This window comes from Euprymna scolopes, chromosome 13, assembly GCF_053919585.1.
Source record: "Euprymna scolopes isolate OS-2025 chromosome 13, ASM5391958v1, whole genome shotgun sequence".
Lineage (NCBI taxonomy): Eukaryota > Metazoa > Mollusca > Cephalopoda > Sepiida > Sepiolidae > Euprymna > Euprymna scolopes.
Genome location: NC_136494.1, coordinates 29511987 through 29534012, shown reverse-complemented (window position 1 = coordinate 29534012; position 22026 = coordinate 29511987). Strand labels below are relative to the sequence as shown.

The window sequence follows — 22026 nt, the reverse complement described above, 5'->3', positions numbered from 1 at the left end:
TTTGAGAACTCTACCAAACTCCTCCGACAATTTTGGGTCTAAACACTTGAAAGTGTAGATATAGGTTCCTTGGACATGTATCTAACTTAATAACTTGGTTTGAGCCCAAAACAATAAATTTTAAGGGGTCATATTAGGGGTCAAATGTTTGAAAAATTACCTCTGCCGTCTCTACCAAATTACTCAGACAATATCTGGTCTAAATATTTCAAATTTTACATACAGGGTATTCAGGGATAGGGCAAGTTTTTTAATCGGTTTGGGTCGAAAATTTGAGCAACCAATATATAAATGTATGTATGTTTGTATATATGCCTAAAACTTTCGACAGAAGCGACGAATTTTCACAAGATCAGTATCGTTTTTAAGTTCGACCCTTCAGACCACAAATACCGAAGAATTTACTAAAATCATTAATTTCTTCAACCTTAACTTGGCACCTTTTCCAAGGAGGGTCGCTTTTTTCACCGACATTTTCGAAAGTCATCCCATCTTTATGATTGTCTAGCCTTAATTTAAACCTACGTCACATCCGGTTTTGCGGTGGTCGTAACCGCAAAAGCGTCGCGTTTTTTCCCCGTTCTTTTCCTTTTTCGCGGTACGGGCTCGAGCCTGCCTTCCTACTACCACTTTTTCTATTTTGCTTTTTTTTTTTGCTCAACATACACCTCCAAACACCCGGGCAACGCCGGGCTGAAATGCTATTATATATATATATATATATATATATATATATATATATATATATATATATATATATATATATATATATATATATATGTGTGTGTGTTTGAAAATTAATCAGTAGACTAGAAGCTTAGTTGGTTTTCTTTTCTCTATACATGGAGTGTCTTTCTACCGGAAGGTGAATTGTGAATTACTATTTCTTTTCCCTTAGCAGGCGACCGATCAGCGAGACGACATATCAACCCTGACGCGATAGAAACTAATAAGCGCCGACCGTGAATGAAAGACTGACCAGTGCAACAAACGGATCCTTCTGCAGGAAAATGTCACATCTGATCATTGTCGATCAGAATAGTGACTCGGACGAGATCAGGGGTCACAATCTGACGATATAGACGGATAATTTTTATCCTGATTATTGAAACAATTTGTAATGAATTGAGTTAATTATACTTAACGTTGTTATAATTAAAAACAAACATATATTTATAAATATAATTGTTTAAATCATTTCTAAATGCATGTATGTGTAGTATGTATGATCTATTTCTTTTTTTGGCTTGAATCATCTGACGATATGAGCGGATAATTTTATCCTGTCTATTGAAACAACTTGTTATGAATTAAGTTAATACACTTGAGGTTGGAATAATTAAAACACACACACACATACACACACACACACACACACACATATATATATATATATATATATATATATATATATATATATATATATCGATACCTCCGTTTTACCTCGAAACACAAATAATACTCCTGTAGGGTCAGCTGCGCCTGTAATTGTAAAGCAAGTGTTGTACAGCACCATCCACACGTCACCGAAATCGGCACTGCTTGAGTCCAGTGGTAAGAATAAGTTAATGGCGACTAACAACAATGCTGAGAGAAGCGGGGGGCACATGCATCACCTGGAAGTCCCAAATAGTCACCGATTTTGTATTGACCTTGTCCAACGTTGCTTTTCGTCGGTGATCAAACGAGAATTGGCGTGTCAACGATATATATATATATATATATATATATATATATATATATATATATATATATATATATATCCCACGCTTGTATACCACTGTTTCTATGCGGTGCAGCCTCGTGTATTTTTTGGCACAAAAACTACCTTCCCAGCTTTTAAGACAGATACACTTCCCACACTACAAAAAGTTTAGTTGTATACCAATTTAAATGTCAGTGTGATGCTGAGTATGTTGGTCGTACTTTTCAACGTCTCGGAGTCAGATTGGCACAGCATGTCCATGCCCAGAACAATTGGTGCGCATTTCTATGAAAATACAGCATGTGGTTTAGCATATTCGGATGGCTTTTATAGCATTGTACACAAGGCCCGTTCCAAACAGCATCCCAGTGTTTTGTGTACTAATGCGCAGACCATCGCTATGTAGGCAAAAATAAGCTGTCGTATGAATTAGACCTGTTTAAAGAGTTCTAATTAACGAAAAAAAAATGCCTACATTGCGTCAATATTCTCTTTTTTCTGTACTTATTTGCAGACAAGTCAATTTTTTTCCTGTCCCGAGTTCTGAAATATGGAGGATAAATCATGGGTTATTCATTCATTTAATTCGCTCCGTTTAGATATAATTTTTATTAATTTTTTTTTTGTGTGTGGGGGGGGGGTCACCTCTCTCCCCCCCCTCCATTTTAAATTATGTGTAAATTGTTTTAGTTTAATCGCTACCGATGTCATCTCTTAAAAAGTGTCGGTCGAAAGATTCCTCGAGGTTCCGTTTTTTAGTCGAATAGTCTTTTGACTATTTTTTCTTCTGTCTAGTTTTTGTTTAGCTTTTTCCCCCATTGATCTTTCTCCTAATTCTAATACTGACTCCACTTATTCATTTCAAAGCTTTAATACAATTTTGTACCACTTAAAACATTTTAAATATTTTGAGATTAGGTACTCAAAGGGCGTCATAGATAAATTAAATGACATTCGAATTAAGGGTAAGATTATATCGCTTAGAGCCCAAATAAAATTTCTAAAGTCTTGTTTGGACAATTATGTCACCTCCCGGGTATATTTCTAGGCGTCTTGTCAAAATTAAAGCTAGAAATATTAACTTGAAACGTGCTTTTATCAAGGATAAGTGTGTTAACTTTGAGCGCATCCTTGTTTCAACTGTTGCCAAATATTGCCGTTTATGGTCGGTTGCGTGGTCAAACCTTACATTTTTTTATAAATTCGGTTTTCGAAATATTTATCAACTAGCGATAATTTCCGTAGCAATAAAGCTCGTTCTAACAACCTGAGATTTTTTGTCGCGTTTACTCGCGCCAGGCATGGTTCAGGGATTGAAGTTGATCGTCATATATTCACTTTCTCTTGTGCTAATCTTTCTCACAATGAAAAATCAGTATTAGCAAGGGGTTTGGATATGGGTATTACACCCTAAGGATTGATAGAGAAAATACTTTTGCCTAATTCGAGATACTAAACTCTCAGCTCAAACACCATGAACTTCGGTCCAATAATTTGTTTTACATATGAAGGCAAGGTTAGCTGAATTGGCGCATAAGTTCGCTAATTCCCCTATCAATACTCATGAGTTGCATGGACTAAGATCCATTATCAAGCCACCAAGTCCCTGAAGACTAATAAGGATATTTACATCACTTAACCAGATAAAGGTGTGAATGTGGACATTCTTACTACGAATGATTATATTAGGAAAATGTTGGATATTCTAAAAGATATATCTAAATTTAAAAGGCTTGGTGACACATCAGTCGATAGCACTTCGAAGACTGAAGTAAAACTACAGAAACGTTTTCTTTCAATTACATAGGAAGAAATTTATCAATAAGGATACTTACGACAGAATCCGGCCCGTGGGTTTACAGCAATCTAGAATGTACGGGCTACCTAAGATCCACAAGAATGTGGTCCGTTTAAGGCTGATTCTTTCCATGATTGGCTCACCCCAACATGAATTGGCCAAATGGTTGTCCGAGATTCTAAAAGAGTTCGTAGGTAATTGTATTGTGTTCCTTCCGTTTCGCTGCTACGCGGGAACTTGATTGTAATTTACAATCTTTCTGTGTTACCCACTTGTATACAAATGCATCCCTTGATAAAACCATTCAAACATGTGCTGACACACTAACCCCTCCCACTTTTCCTGAAAATATTTTCGTAGAATTCATGGAACTAGCCGCTAAGTTGGTTGTTTAAGCTCTAATGACGTAATGTATCAGCAGGTCGATGGGGTGGCTATGGGCGGTCCTTTGGATGCTATCCTAGCGAATATTTTTCTAGGTTTTCAGGCATTTTAACTGTTCACCCTGGTCTCTAGATCTTTCGTTATTGGGGTTACGTGGATGACACTTTTGTCATTTTTAAATTTCACGACAAAGTAAGTGACTTTTTCCTGAATTTAAATAGTCTCCATTTTGCACTCAAGTTCACTATGGAGGAAGAGCAAAATGACTCTTTACCCTTTCTGGACGTCCTTGTAGAAAAGAATCAAGAATCGGTTTAGTACAACTATAAACAAGAAACCGACATTTACAGGCCTGTATATAAGCCGGGATTCTTTTGCCCCATACCAAGAGAAAAATCAGTTTGATCAAGACTTTGATCCATCGTGCCCTCATGATTTGCTCGACTAGCAAACTGGATAAAAAATTGAAAAAAGTTAGCTGATATTCTAGCGAAAAATGATTCTCCCGAGAGTATAATCTCTAAGCGCATTCACCAAGCTCTTGCTAAATTTAATACCAACCCTTTCTTTGGCCGAGCTATGTATGTTGTATTTTAAAGATTCGATTATTATACTTAAGATGATGAATGTTCTTTCGTTGTTCATGTTGTGAGAAGAGTAAGAGTCTTAGTGAGAGATTAGAGTCTTAATTATGTTGTTGGAAGAGATGCTAGTTATTGTAAGAGATGGGATCGAGACATTAACAAGTATATATAATGAGAGAAAGTACATACAAACACGCTTTGAGAGGTGATTCGATATCTAGACAGATAGACCGAGAGATTGGCATTTATGCTTTTGACAGTTCTGTATGAAACGGGAGTGTTTTTATAACATAAATAGTTTGACACATATTCTTTCTAACACATAATTTTTATATGATGATTTTATCAAATGGGCAATACATTTTCTCGTCTTCTTCTAAACCCCTCTCGCATCCAGACGGTGCCAAGGTTCGATCTGAACCTCTCTTGACTCTTTGACCCTCTGACTCTCTCTAACTCTAACTTCGAACTCTTTTCTATACTGAGAAATCACATGTATGTCTGGCCAACGTGACTATAATTCACGAGTCATCAACATGCGCGATTTGCACGTTTTTGAAACATTCTGATTTCCCATTTTCCTTTGTTGTTTTACAAAGGAATTTAACCAACTTATCTAATTCATAAAACCCATATTTTATTATGCACCTTCTTTCTAACAATGCGCATAGTTTCCCGCCAAATTTGTATTGATTAAATATTTTATCAGAATCAACAATTTACTGACATTCCATTTAAAACCTATTGTTCTTTAAAACTTATCTCCAGGGTTCAATTCCCGTTTTCTCTGATTTTATTTTCGTTTACTAATTCTCTTTATTTTTACTAACATGAAAAAGGGGACAAGCCTTTTTCATGTAACACGTATCCAGTTTATCTTAAACTCCCTTTTATCAGTAAATAGTTTGTCGATAAAATTACTTCGGTTGTATCCCATTGTTTCTATGCAGTGCAGGCCTTCACAGCTTATAAGAAAGATACACTTCCCATACTATAAAAAAAATGTTTAGTTGTATACCAATTTAGATGTCAGTGTGATTCTGATTATGTGGGTCGTACGTTTCAACGTCTGGGAGTCAGATTAGCACAGCATGTCCCTGCTTTTTCTAAAGTCACGGGGGTCTAGCACAAGCACATTGTTAAACACATCCGAGCATTCACAGAACATTTGGGCATTTATGGAGCACACCCAGACGCTCACAAATTAATGAGTCATCAATTGGCGCGGACTTGTATAACAATAAAGCATGTGGTTTAGCGTATTCGGATAGCTGTTTCCGGATTGTACACAAGGCCTGTTCCAAGCTGCATCTCAATATTTTTGAGACCGTAAGTGTATTAATGTGCTCTGTAGGCAAAAAGAAGCTGTCGCATAAATAAGACCTGTTTAAAGAGTTCAAATAGACAACAACAAAAATGCCTATATTGCGTCAATATTCGTGGTTTCTGCACTTATTTGCAGACAAGTCAATTTTTCTCTGCCTCGAGTCTAAAATATGGACGATATATCACGGATTATTCATTCATTTAATTCACCCCTCCCCTCCCTTCCATTTTAAATTAGGTGTGAATTGTTTTATTTTAATCGTACCAACGTCATCTCTTGAAAAGTATCTGTTGAAAGGTTCCTCGAGGTTTTGGAGGGTTTTTTTTTAGTCGAATAGTCATTTGACTATTTTTCTCCGTCCAGTTTTTTAGAAGTTTTTCTCTCTCACCCATCGATTTTCCTCATAATTTTAATAATTATTTCACTTATACTTTTTTAATCTTTAATATATAGACGTTTACAAAAATATTCGAACGATATTGCAAAACGGAGATATTGTACTGTGAATATAAATAATTATTTTAATTTTATTTCTAAAATTATATTTGTTATGATTATATGATGTGTTAGAATTTGTTCATCGAAATATGAACCGAACTTTTAAAAGTATTTAAACGTGTAATATTATTAGTTGTGTATTTTGCCAAATTTAAAATTCAACATTAATTCAGCTTTGCAATATCGTACGAAAAGTTATATACACACACACACCCATATATATATATATATATATATATATATATATATATAACGTTTTAAAAAGTAATATATATTATATATAATGTTTTTACTATATATATATATATACACACACATATATAATATGTTTTAACTATATATATATATATATATATAAAGTTTAAACTATATATATAATGTTTAACTAAATATCTCTCTATATATAATGTTTTAAAAAGTAATATATATCATATATATATATTACTTTTTAAAACAGCTCATCAGTGTAGTTTAACTGTATTATATACATATATATCTATACACACACACACATATATATATATATATATATATATATATATATATATATATATACATGCGTTTTATTTTTTATTACCGTATCTGTAGCTTCCTCAGATTTTTACAGAAAGTTTCTGTAAAAGTCCGAGGAAACGACCGGGTAGCTGAAACAATAATGTAACTTAACAGAAAGATACGGTAATAAAAAATAAAACGCATATTTGCTCTACAACAGTATTGAGCACTTTCTTCAGTTTTTATTAATTACCATTTCTACTAAATATATATATATATATATATATATATATATATATATATATATATATATATATATATATATATATGATGAAAACCAAGGATAGCATTAGCAATATTCGCACCTCCAATCTTAAGAAGCTCCACCGGAACACCATCCAAGCCTTGTCATTGCTGATTTGTGTGATAGCCAACTGCACCTCAACCAGATTAGGCAAAGGTCCCATTCAGAATATGATGTCATATTCTGGTAGGCTATCAATTGCATCAGCATCTACTGCTGCGGGATTGTGAAACACATCGGTAAAGTGCTCTTGCCATTTTTTCAAGATATTTTCAACAGAACAATCATTCGACAACATTGCAACGTGAGCTAAGAAAAATGAAAAACCAATGGTGGATGAATATAACGGAGCTGGTCCAAAAGGCGTTTGACACAAAAAATTCGAAAGAATTTTATGGACCCCTGCGCTTAGTATTTGGTCCTCCTTCCTCTTCAATATATACATACATATTTATATATATATATATATATATATATATATATATGTATATATACACATATATGTATGCATATACATATATATGTATATATATGCATATATATACATATATATACATATATATTACTGTTATATAATAAGCATTTTTCCTGACTTATATAAATTCAGTAGCTTATAGTTGCATCTTAAGTTTCATTCTCGTTTTTTCTTAGTCGATTTACCTCTCCAGCTATGAGTTAAATATTATTACTTTTATTCGGCCATTCCGAATTCATGTCTGAATATTACTTAGTGTGGTTATTTCCTGAGGGGATATGCTTATTCTGGTAGCTTATCTGAAAATTTAATAATCTACACAAACGTCATTTCATAAAGAGGAACGTGTGGAAATAAACGAAAACGAGCGAAGAAAAATAAAATTAAAATGGCCGACTGACAGTTATTTACGCATGCGTATCGATAATGTAATAAGTAATGATGAAGAGGAAACGACCAGCTTTAAAACACAGAATGTTTAAAAGATTACTTGATGTTATGAGTAAGGAAGATAGAAAGATAATATGGAGTGTAATACGGAAACAGGGGGCAGACAGGGAGAAGGGGAGAGAATAACGAAATGTGAAGCGAAAGACAGAACGCCAGAAAAAGGAAAAGTGAACGAAACGGAGAATATGGAAATAAGAGACTGAAAAAGAAGAAGGCAGATAGAGAGAGAGAGAGAGAGAGAGAGAGAGAGAAGTAGAAAGAATAGAGAAACGAGAGAGAGAAAGAGAGACATACAGAGAATATGAAGAGTGCGTATGGAAACAAGATCGATGCCTCTGTTCCGTCTCGAAAGACAAAGGATACCCCCTGCAGGAGCAGTTACGCGTGTAATAGTGAAGCAAGATTTGCGCAATCACCAACCGAACCTCTCCTGTTTGAGTTAAGTGACAATGAGTAGTCCAGGACGATTGGCAACAATGCCGAGAAATGCGGAGAGCACATACAGCACATGAAAGTCCCATATGGTCACTCATTTAGTACTGACTAGGTTCAATGTTACTTAACTTCGATGATCCAGCCAGAAACGGTGAGCGTGATGAAATAAGTGACGGTGGGGAAAATGCGTAATAATAATGAAAACAAAACAAAAGAGGAAGTAAAAGGAAAAAAAAGAGAGAAAAGACGAATATATATATTAAAACAAAGGTTAAAAAGAAAGAAAGAAATTAATTAAGAAAACGAAAATTCCATGAGCAGGGTTTCTTTCTTAGAACTGGCTGGCTATAGAACACAATACCGTAGGGCTTCTTCTTTTATATCGTTTTCAAATCTAATGTAAATAAGTTCCATGTTGAACCGTGCTTTTAAGCAGTGAAATCTTACCCAATCTCCGCCCACACCGATCATAAAGGTGTTGTCTCACATTATACCCGACAGTCATTAGTCCCTATCGTCGAGTGGCCTATATATATATATATATATATATATACAGACACGGCATGATCAGGTTGACACATCAATTTCCCTTTGATCACCGAAGATAAGCAACGTTGAACCTGGTCAATAAAAAATGGGTAACTATTTGGGACTTCTAAGTGATGTATGTTCCCTCCGCTTCTCTCAGCATTGTTTTCAGTCGCACTGGACTTCTCCTTACAACTGGACTCAAGCAGTGCTGATTTTAAAGAGGTGTGGTTGGTGCTTGCGCAACACATGCTTCACAATTACACGCGCAGTTGACCCCACAGAAGTATCCTTTGTCTTCCGAGGTAAAACGGAGGCATCGATATATATATATATGTGTGTGTGTGTGTGTGTGTGTGTGTGTGTGTGTGTGTGTGTGTGTGTGTGTGATAGAGAGAGAGAGAGTATGTGTTCGATTATTAACTTAAACAGAATTGTGTCCAGAGATGTAGAGAGAGAGAGAGGAGGTAGAGAGAGAGAGAGAAAGAGATAGATAGATAGATAGATAGATAGATAGATAGATAGATAGATAAGTTAATAGTAAATAGCGATTGGGTTAGCTAGTGGGAATTTAAACAAAGGTCACATCAGTACCTTACAGAATAACCTAGCTGTAAACAGAATTGTACCCAGAGAAATTAACGTATGAAGAAGTCTAACTCGGTAGAAAAAAAAAGGTCGAATGATCACGATATGATAACGTCACGTTTTCTAGCGAGTAAAAGCAGCTAGGAGGATTCAACATTGCGTCGACAGGGACAGAGGTTGAAGCCTAACTGACAATGCGGGATCTATTAAGTTGGCGACACTCTTTTGTAATCCTGTTTAAAAGTGAGAGACTAGTAGCAGATTCACCAGCCCAAATGTGGCAACAATACTCCATAGACAGGCAAATGATCGAGGTATAGGATACTCTCAGGCGTAAGTAACTTTATAGCACGGTAGAGATAGACGACCTTCTTTGCAGCAGACGAGCAATGCCCTCAATGCATCCTACCCAATTCATGTTCCTGTGAACATTAAGCCGATGAATTTGAAGGAAGTACTATTAGGCAATATACCATTGGTCATCGCTATTAAATGGTTTAGAAGGTTTTTATAATTATTAAAGGAAAGAAGCTTAATCTTGGCAGCAGTGAATATTTCCAGTTTAAAAACTTTCTGTTCCCTAGACGAATGGATATAGGAAAGGAACTTTACTCATGAAATTTTAGTTTATTTTCAAAGTAGTTCGCTTCGGGAAGCCATAATAACAAGACATGGCTAAACTATTTAGAAACTAATAATCTAAGCTGAATGTTACCGATGTATATGTCCGTCTGTGTCTCTCGTTTCTCATGTTAGAAAACTAAGTTTAGAAAGAAATACTTATTAGTTATTAGTCTCTCCTTTTCTCCATGAGTATTGTAACAATAAAACTTAAAAGAAGTCACCAAAGTTTTTTTGTCTTTCAGGCATGAGTAGTTTATTCGAGGCGATCGACAACCACTAGACGACATAACCACAGATAATATATTAAAGTAAAACAGCAACAATTTAGAAAAATAACAGACCAAGTGTAAACACCCGCGCACATATGTATATAAAAAACTTTTATCTGATTTGGTGATCGCTCATAGGTGAAAAAGTAACGAATTCACGGGCATTGCGTCCAGCTGTTTTTAATTTAAAAAGTATCTCAACAACCTCTAGATTACGAGAGTAGAATTTTCAGAAAGAAGAAACCTTTCTAGGATCCATCGAGTGCAAATTTGTAAAATGTGTTCCGTTCATTTATCTCTAATTTGCCTGACGTTTTCAAGTTTAATGTAAACAAATTATTGTTAATGGATCCCCTTAAAAATTAAATTCTTACTTTTATTTACTTGGTGGTTACCGCATATAAAGTTACCGTTTTTAGTTCCCGTTTCTGAGGTCTCGTTGGCGACTTCCTATTGCTGACCTCTCGCCTCTGAGTTCTTGTTTCTGACTTTTCGATGCTGAATTCTCGTTACTAAATTTCTCGTTGTGAGCTCTCGTGGCTGTTCTTATTATCGAGTTCTCGTTTATAACGTGACAAAAACACAGGAAACAAATGTCTTAAGAGCGAGACTTTGATAGATTTGCCTCCTGTGATTTCGATATGACTTTTCAAAATTTGTCAATTGAAGAATGTTGATTTCAAAGCTTCTGAACTCTTCTTTCAATTGTTATGACTTTTGATAAGAATTCTTGGTTTGAAGATTTCCATAATATTTGCATGTATGTATCCAGCTCCATATGCGTGTGTGCACGACCAGCAATAAATCCGGCGTTGCCCAGAATACTATTGAACAATAATCTACCTGTTTTAGAGTAGAAATGACTGATTTTATGATTTCATACGACTATTTCATACATTCGCATTAATGTATTGAACATATCAATGTGTATATATTATTTTGTTGAACTATTGTATATGTATTTTATTCTTGTATCCCACAATATTATAATTAAATAAAAGTATCCAAGATGTTACACAATAAATTTGTTATAAATGAAAATAGTATTTGCTACACACATGAACAAATGTTTCAGCTGCAACAATATTCAAGATTGAGTTTATTTAAGATATATTTTGTAATATCGTCTTTGATGTAGCCCGGAACAGCTGGAATTTAAATAAATTATGTTGTTGGATGAGATATTACTGTATAGTGATGCAGAAAGTTATACCCGTTAAATTAAAGGAACTAATCCGATCTTCAACCATAGAAAAAGAGATTCACTAGTCATTTCTTTATTTCCACTTAAGAAATAAAAGGTGCAACTATTTGTTTTTATAAATTAACAAACGAGAAAAAGCAGTTTTGTGCCTCCATACTACAAGAAAACTAACAGTTCATGTAGTTAACAATAAGTTGCTATAGGAAACATGCAGTAATGTGAAGATCAGCTGGTATACTTTTTTAAGTAAAGAGTATACGATTCTCAAATCAATGATACTGTCAAACCTGACAGAGTTATATGGAATATGTCAGAGAGAGTTGCAACCTTGCTTGAAGTGAGTGTCCCTAATGATAGAGGTCTGAACAGAACTGAAAGGGATAAACATACCATATCTCATGTATGATATGAAAAAAAAACTGGAATCTTAGAGAGATACCAATGATACCAGTTATTATAGATGCCACAGGGCTTATGAAGAAGAACCTGAAATCCTACCTAACTAATATTCCTGGCGAACCAAGTGCAAAAGCGATCCAGACAATTGCACTTAAGGGAACAACGAGAATACTATAAAGAGCTCTCGGTTTAGGTTCAGTAAAAAGCTGGGCAATGTTGACAGCTGGTTTGGCTGTTCCATACCCAACATTTCAATCTTCAAAGGAACAAAATTTAAAAAAAGTAATTAGTAAATGAAAGATTCAACTATTTGTTTTCTATAAATTAACAAATGTGAGAAAGCTATTTGGTGTTTCCATACAATATAAAAACAAACATTTAACAATATTTTAGAGAAGATATTTCTGTATTGTTATGCAGTTTATATACTCTTTTAGATAAAAGAAAATAATCCGGTCTTTACTCTACAGGTTGGCCGAAAAGTCCCAGGACACTGGCCGAAAGGTCCAGACAACTCATTATGGGGTTTAATTAAAGGTCAAGTTTCTGGTATTAGATACGAAACCATTGATCAGCTAAAGCATGCGATTATTGCAGCTTTTGCTAGTGTATCAAGGAATTCTCTAAAAAAAAATGGCACAAAGAACCTGGAGGCGAATGGAATTGTGCAAGAGCAACGAGGGCCAACATACTGATCCCCTAGACCACTAAATTACTCTAGTTGTTTTCTGCTTTGTTTCTAATAAAGTTCTCTTTTTTTGTTGAATATATATGTTTTCTGTGTGTTTCATTAAAAAAATACTGTGTTTTATTAAAAATACATGTATAGTGTCCTGGGACTTTTCGGCCACCCTGTATAATCAAGTAGATTCACTAGCCGTCTTTATATTTCCTCCTCGGAAATGTAACATGCGACTACTTGTCTCTATTTACTTTGCCTCCCCACAAGGGCAGAGTTACACACCAGGGTCGTTTTTTTTTTTTTTTAATTTGAATAAAGGAAACAAAAATGAAAAATTTTCTCAGTCGTAAAGTATTCTCGTCCACTAAGAACAAAAAATTGAAGTGTAGTATCAGAACAGATACTACACTTTCAGTTATATATTCTTTTATTTATTCTTAAAAGTTGACAACAAAACAGAAATAAACAAAAAATTAGGCACAAGGCCACTCAAAAATTAGAGAGGGGTGTCTATAGTCATCTTCGTCCCTGTACCTTTGCTAGTCTATGCTTGACCCTAGCTAACGGTCTCCTTCACCACAGTGCCTCAAGCACACCGGGTGGGGGTGGGGCGTCCTACCTAAGATTCCCAAATCATATCGTGTGTGTGTGTATGTGTGTGTATGTGTGTGTGTGTATGTGTGTGTATGTGTGTGTATGTGTGTGTATATGTGTGTGTATGTGTGTGTGTTTTAGTGAACAATAAAATAAACCGTGAAACATAAAATTGTATAAAAAGTCTACACATCTGCTACACTTTGATCTTGGCCCGAAAGCCAAGAAGTGACTATTTGTTTCAAAAAGTTAACAAACAGAAGAAAGTGATTTGAGGCTTCCATACTTTATTAGTGCTAACAAAAGAAAACACGACTGGATAGAATATATTATTACTATTATGTTTTTTTTTATTGTAATTTTATGTATGTATTGTTTTCGTTTGTGCTCTTCCTGTAGTTTGTGTTTATTTATTAGCATCAATCGAGCAGTCAAGCATTTTAGCAAACGAAATAAACATACACGTGTCCTGGTGGTTGTCATATTATTGTATTGCCAGAGATACGTCAGCGTGATAAACATTATTTTAGAAGTATACGAGAAAACCCCAGGAGACTTGTTCACACTTAGCTTTCTGAGAGATACGATCGGAACTTGTGAAGGCTTCGCGCGTGAAAAACACATACAGTAATATCAATCGCTATTCCTTTCTCTCTTTTTTACATCTTCGTCTCTCTCAAAGTTTCCTTCATTTATTTCACTATCTCTATTTTGTTTACAATCAATCAGTAAAACACGAACGTACGGACGTAAAATATTTCAAATTGTCGCATTATCATATATATATATATATATATATATATATATATATATATATATAACTACTTCATTTACTCACATAAACCTAATATACGAAAGTATAGATTTATGTGTAAACTTTAAGTATTTACTTCAAAAGTGCTCAATACGTAGGTAGAGCTAGTTAGTAATTTATAAAATATATATGGCGATTAAGCTACACTAAATATTCTGCGTTTAATCCACTATAGGATTCGTCAGGCTTATGCGCATAAGCCTGACGAATCCTATAGTGGATGAAACGCAGAATATTCAGTGTAGCTTAATCGCCATATATATTTTATAAATTACTATATATATATATATATATATATATATATATATATATATATAACTACTTCATTTACTCACATAAAATTAATATACGAAAGTATAGATTTATGCGTAAACTTTAAGTATTTACTTCAAAAGTGCTCAATACATAGGTAGAGCTAGTTAGTAAGTTATAAAATATATATGGCGATTAAGCTACACTGAATATTCCGCGTTTCATCCAATCTAGGACTCTTCAGGCTTATGCGCGAATTTTCTGGTCGCTTGTCGTTTTTATATACGCATCTTCTATAGAGATTTTAGTTAGCCAATCAGCTTTCTAGTATACTGATTGCCTAACTAAAATCTCAATAGAAGATGCGTATATAAAAACGACCAACAACCACAAAATTCGCGCATAAGCCTGAAGGGTCCATGAGTGGATGAAACGCGGAATATTCAGTGTAGCTTAATCGGCATATATATTTTATAACTTACTATATATATATATATATATATATATATATATATATATATATATATATATATATATATATATATAATTCAAACACAGTAATGTTTGAATATATGGTTAAGCTTCACCTTTTTTCGACCAAATTTCAAACAATTATTACAGTTTATAGATCTCCTTCTCAGCTATATTGTGCAAAATAAAATTCAATTTTCGTTCAGTAAAACAAAAGTTATGATTAATTTACTGGTGTTCAAAATTGTAAAACAACGTAAGGAGGTGAGTGATGTTTTTTTATGACTGGTTCTCATAGAAACCACGTCGTTTCAGTCACTACTCTTGCTACCAATTTACCGCTCTCACAAAAAAGAGAAGTAATACGTGAAACAGAGAGAATGAAAGAATGAAAGGGAGATCATTGCCGGGATTTTATTGGAAGTAGACAAGTGCAATACATTGTTATTACATGTGTATGTTATGTTTATGGCGGCAAAAAATAAAACTGAAATTGAACAAAGAACAAGTGAATTTACTGGAAGCCTGGAAAAATCATGGATTACAATAGAAAAATGCGAGCATGAAAAGTAATATGGTTAAGCTTAAACATGAAAAAATAAAGGAGTTGTGAAAACTGGAAGAGAAAAGGACAAGATATTCTAGTAAAAAATATTATAAATTTATAACTTAAAATATTGCAGCATCAGATTGTTTTTAAATTACAATTAAACATTATATACTCAATTCTTAATGTTGCAATATTTTAAGTTCTAAATTTAATATATTTTTCTAGAATATCTTGTCCTTTTCTCTTCCAGTTTTTACAACTAGTCCTTTACTTTTTCATGTTTAAGCTTAACCATATTACTTTAAATGCTCGCATTTTCTATTGTAATATATATATATATATATATATATATATATATATATATATATATATATATATATGCTACAATAATTTTTATGTGTATTAATATTCATATTAAAATCCCTTTTTTCTGTTTATTTAAAAAGAAAATACAACTTTGTTATATATGAGTCGTGGAATTATCTTCCCTACCAAAAGATCTAGCTAATTTGCATTTTCTTTTAAACATTCATTTTAATTAATTCTCTTTTAGATTTTTTCGGTTTTCTTATTGGATAATCATCTTTAGTTAACTATTACGTGTAATTAAATTCATGCAGATATGATTTATACTTGCGTAATATTTGCGTAAAAATGCTATACTAAGCACAACGTTTTTCTTTATATATATTTATGTATGCGTATATATATTTGTTTATAAATATTGCCTACCAAACTCCTCTGTCAGTTTTTTGTCTACATACATGAAACTTAATATATAGGGTATTCGAACCCATGAGAAACTTTATATTTGGATTTCAGTCGAGGAAAATCAGTACAAATGTGTAAAAATCTTAAAAAATGAAATTTGCTAGGTGAAGGCCGAACGACGGCATTAGGAATATGCATGCGTAAAGTAATAGCTATTGGTTCATGTTTAATTTTTAGCCTTGCGGCAAGCATATCTTCATAACTCAGGTATTAACGCCAAAGGGAAAAGTAAATCATAAGCTAAACGTTTTGGTTTAGATTCTCGGTGGTTGCGCACGAGTTGTTTTTTCTTTTTTCAACTTTTTAAATCATTACTATATATTAGGTCCAATATACGAAATCTGAATTAATCAAAATACTATGTTTAAGCGTATTTTATGACCGGGCAATTTCGGGCTGCCTTCTAGTTTTTGAATAACACACAGTATCGTTAACAGTTATGAATTCGTAAAAAAAAAACTAAAATAACACCACATAATTTGTTAGAAATGCGGTATGTACAAACCTGTAAACTTTTAACGTATTGAAACCGCTTGTCAGATTTTATTTATCAGAATTTTAGGTTGATGTTAATCGTATCAAAACACACAGAAAAAACAATATGGCGGTCTAGATTATTGCATAACTCTCCTAAATTGTGGTTTTACAAGGGTTATGTTTTTGTTTTTTTAATTTACAAGGGTTATATTTTTTTTGTAATTTACAAGGGTTATGTTTTTTTAATTTTTTTTATTTACAAGGGTTATGTTTTTTTTGTAATTTACAAGGGTAATTTTTTTTTATTTTTTTATTTACAAGGGTTATGTTTTTTTTGTAATTTACAAGGGTTATTTTTTTTTATTTACAAGGGTTATGTTTTTTTGTAATTTACAAGGGTTATGTTTTTTAATTTTTTTTTATTTACAAGGGTTATGTTTTTTTGTAATTTACAAGGGTTATGTTTTTTTATTTTTTTATTTACAAGGGTTATGTTTTTTTATTTTTTTTAATTTACAAGGGTTATGTTTTTTGTAATATACAAGGGTTATGTTTTTTATTTTTTTAATTTACAAGGGTTATGTTTTTTTTGTAATTTACAGGGGTTATGTTTTTTTATTTTCTTTATTTACAAGGGTTATGTTTTTTTGTAATTTACAAGGGTTATGTTTTTTAATTTTTTATTTACAAGGGTTATGTTTTTTTTGTAATTTACAAGGGTTATGTTTTTTTTATTTTTTTTTTATTTACAAGGGTTATGTTTTTTTTATTTTTTTTATTTACAAGGGTTATGTTTTTTTATTTTTTTTATTTACAAGGGTTATGTGTTTTTGTAATTTACAAGGGTTATGTTTTTTAATTTTTTTATTTACAAGGGTTATGTTTTTTTTGTAATTTACAAGGGTTATGTTTTTTTTTTTTTATTTACAAGGGTTATGTTTTTTGTTACTTGTTAATTTACAAGGATTATGTTTTTTGTTTAAAAAAAACATAACCCTTGTGGGGTTATGTTTTTCATTTTTTTTTTGTAATTTACAAGGGTTATGTTTTTTTTTTAATTTACAAGGGTTATGTTTTTTATGTTTTTTATTGTTTTTGTTTTGAGGGACTGAAGAGTTTTCCACTTTTACTTAGGGGTGTTACTATTTTTCCGTATGAAGTTCAAAAACTAAGAATAATCGATCACCTCAATCGCAACATCTTTCATGTGTCCATACATCATCTTTCACCGATAACATCTATATATTAATACGATAGCGTGTGTTATTTTGTTTGTCACGCTTACATCTTTTTTCTTCCGAGTGACTCCCTTTAAATTGTTATGACCTTCCATTTCTTGTAATAAATAATTTTACCAAGAATCCTTCATAAGTTTGTTTCGGTTTCAATTATAGCTGATGGCACTCAAGTCATCTATGTTATTTGTTGGTTGGTTGTTTTTGTCTTACGGCATATCAACCCTTTTCGGGTTATTTAATGCCGAATCCAAAGATTTTGAAGAAAAAAAAATTTTAATAGAATATATTTGTTGTTTTCACGTCGGTTTCTATTTAATCCATAGTTGGGACCCTAACAGGTACTACCACTCCCGGTCAGAGTGGACCTGGGAGCAATGGTAATTAAAGGGTGGCTCCACACTCCCCAAAGCCCACAAGCTGGGGGCTCACCACTGGATATAGTTTAAGGTCATATCCAGGACCCCCATTGAGGGACTTTTACCCTCTGCAGGGGGGCAGTCGGTGTATTCTAATGCCCTACCGACAGGGCCGTCTATGTTATTTGTAAATAATTTTACGTTACTAAGAATTTTTCATACGTTTTGCTTTGGTTTCGATTATAGCTTAAGTAACTCAAGTAATATTTTTTCTTCATAAGTTTTGGTTTCGGTTTCGATACAAACTGATGCACCCAACAAGTTATAAAGATATAATTTTTATTTTATTTTGGAAATCACAACTTTATAATATATGAGAATCGATAGAAAATTTACTCTTTTATAATATATACAAAATCTGCATTAATTAAAATATCATATTTAAGCGTATTTTACGACGAGTCTATGTTGAGCGTCCCTGCTAGCTTAGATAAATACTTTTGCAGTTTTAACAAAAGAACTACAATAATATCAGGGCGTATCCATTTACACTGACCATCCATAGAATATCAATATCAATATGTTGTATATGAAAGAAACCGCTGTGGAATTTCCACAGATCCCGCTAGTCAAATACTAAAATTAAAAAAAAAAATACCGACTCAAGCGATTTCCTATTTTGAAAATAGTCTGAACTGAACGGTGTTACTTAACCCAATGACCCCGATGAATATGGAGGACACATAAGAATATCTGAACATTGATTATTGTCAGTTATTTAGTTACAGATTTTTTTTTAATAAATATATTTTTAAAAATAAATTTAATATGTTTATTTAAGGAAATGGTCAATGCGGCCTTGCTGTCTCACTAAAGACTTCCCTGTAAAGAGTTGCTTTTTAGGGATATCGCATTCTCCTCGTGTTAAGAACATCTTTCGGAATAAGCATCCCAAACCTCCTCATGGTAAGAACGGCTTTCGGAATAAACCCCCTCCCAGGTAAGTTCTCAGTAGGCCAACCAGGCCACATTAACCAAGGAAATAATTTATACTGCAAATAGAATTACATATTTTAATATAAGAAATTAAAATAAATTAAATCTATATATCTATAAAGGTGAAAATGTGTGTGTGTGTGTGTGTGCGTGTGTGTGTGTGTGTGTGTGTGTGCGCGTGTGTGTGTGTACATTTCCCTCCCAAATAACTCTATCAATTTTTAGTCTAGGGACTCGAGATTCGACATAAGGAGTACTGAGATTTGGAAAAAATATTTTAATCGGTTTTCGGGCAGAAATGTGGCTGTCAAGGGATCAAAGTTCAACGATTTGACCTCTGATAACTCTACCAAATTCCTCCACTAATTTTGGGTCTAAAGACTTGATATCTTAAATGTAGGTTACTTGAACATGGGTCAAACTTTTTAATTTGATTTGAGCCCAAAAAATAAAAGTTAAGGGGCCCAAAGTGGAATCAAAGTTAAAATAAATCGATCTCTGCGGTCTCTACCAAATTACTCAGCTAATTTCTGGTCTAAACATTTGAAATTTTACATAAAGGGTATTTAGAGATAGGGAAAGCTTTTTAATCGGTTTGGGTCAAAAATCTGAGCTGACAAGGGGTCAAAGTTCCAAAGATTTTACCTTTGCGGTGTCTACCAAACTACTCAGCCAATTTTGGGTCTAAGCATTTGAAATGTATACGCAACAGGTATTCAGACATGCGGCAAACATTTTAATCAGTTTGAGGGTGGAAATTTGTCTACAAAACGGTCAAAGTTGAAAGAGTTGACCTTTGCAGACTCTACCAAATTCCTCCGCCAATTTTGGGTCTAAAGACTAGAAATTTTAGATGTAAGTAACTCGGACATGCGTAAAACTTTTTATTTTCGTATGAGACCAAAATAATAAACGTTAAGGGGGCAAAATTGGGGTCAAAGTAAAAAAAAAAAATTGACCTCTGCGGTCTCTACGAAATTACTCAGACAAATTTTGTTCTAAACATTTGAAATCTTACATAATGTGTATTCCCACGTACGGCAAGTTAGTAACAGTACATAGGGCCCGAGCAAAGCCGGGCTGAACTGCTAGTATATATATAAAGAAAATGTTTACTTTACACAGTTAAAGAAAATATGAAATTTACACAAACAATAAATTAAATAAAGTAAACGTAATGAAAGAAAATGTGTACGTGTCCAAAGACAGTGTAATTTTTAGAGGCGGCGAACTTTAAATTGACAACTTTATTTTCTTTAATTGCAGATATGACAGCTATCGGTTATTTTTAGTCCAGCTTGTTTTGGCAATTCATGAGGTGGTTTCAGCAGGACGGAGCCACATGCCACACAGCACGCGATACGATGAATTTACTGATGCAACATTTAATGAACGAACAATTTCACGAACTGGATCTTCAACTGGCTATCGCGTTCGTGCGATTTAACCCTTTTAGATTATTTGCTTATTGATATATCGCAAGTCTACGATGGTAAACCAGACACAATAGACCACTTGGAGGAAAACGCTCGAGACGTTATTGCCAAAACATAGTCTGATTTAATGCGTAGTTCGTAAAAAATGGACCTCTCTATTACACAATATAGGTGCTAGTCACATATTCATGAAATTGTATTTGAATTATAAATGCTAAATATATCGATTCTTGCTTCTGTTTAATCTCAAGAGACATAGACTATCTTGTCAAGGTAGCTGCGCATGTAATTGATAAGCAAAGGTTGCACAATTACAACCACACTTCTCCTGAATCGTTACTGTTTGTGTCCAGTAGCAAAGAGAGGCCCGAAACTGACTGGAAATAATGCCCAGATAAACGGAGAGCATATACAGCACCTGGAATTCACAAATGGTTACCCATCTAGTACTGACCAGGCTCAACGTTGCTTAACTTCGGTGATCTAACGGGAACTGGTGTATCAACGTGATTATGCCGTATATAATGCAAAAAAAAAAAACTTTTGTAATAAACCAAATATTTTTATAAGATTATTTTTTCTGTGCTTTATTTAATTTAAAGTTCGCCGCTTCAAAAATGAAATCACTCTTTATAATCGAACTACACTATAAACACGGATCCAGCAGATGATATTGCAAAAAATTATGTTTAATGTGAGTTGCTTTTTTTTAAGATATAGACCCGGTAACGAAAGCTGTGCTGGTTTATGATTTTTTATATTGATCGTTATATATAAAATTACGTTATGTTAAAATGCTATAATAGAAGAGAATGCAAACTTGATGAAGAACAATGTTAGGGCATAAAAGAATACGTAACAAAGGTAGATAACGAGGGAGCTTGGGAATATAGGTATCAGTTAAACAAGAGTTGGAAGTCAGAGTTAGTAGACCCAGTCGGTAGTCAGAAGCAGAAAGACAGTCCACAGACCGTAATGACTCTGAATAGGGAAGAAATATCCAGAGTAGTTTTCCGATAGGGGAAACATCCAAAATAAAGTTGATGTAAATATTACTAAGGTTTCGGGTCGTACGAATCTTAGTTTGCAGCTTTTCGGAGGATCCGTCAAACGAAGACCAACCCAGATGAAGAAGGTATGTTTTTTTTGTTTTTTTTTACACAGTGATCACCACTTATCTATGCCCGGAAGCCACTCAGGGATAAGGGTTATTGCAAGTACATTACGTTTGTGTGGAGATTTGATGAAGTGTTTAATTAAGGGAGCGGTTCATTAGGAATTTGTTAACATTGGACTTGAAGACATCTAAGTTGTAGTCCGGA

At 33.5% G+C, this 22026-nt stretch overlaps 1 pseudogene; it reads right to left on the bottom strand.

The window, feature by feature from the left end:
• Positions 1–21110: 21110 nt before the first annotated feature.
• Positions 21111–21227, bottom strand: LOC145292657 (5S ribosomal RNA; annotated as a pseudogene).
• Between the last annotated feature and the right edge of the window lie 799 nt (positions 21228–22026).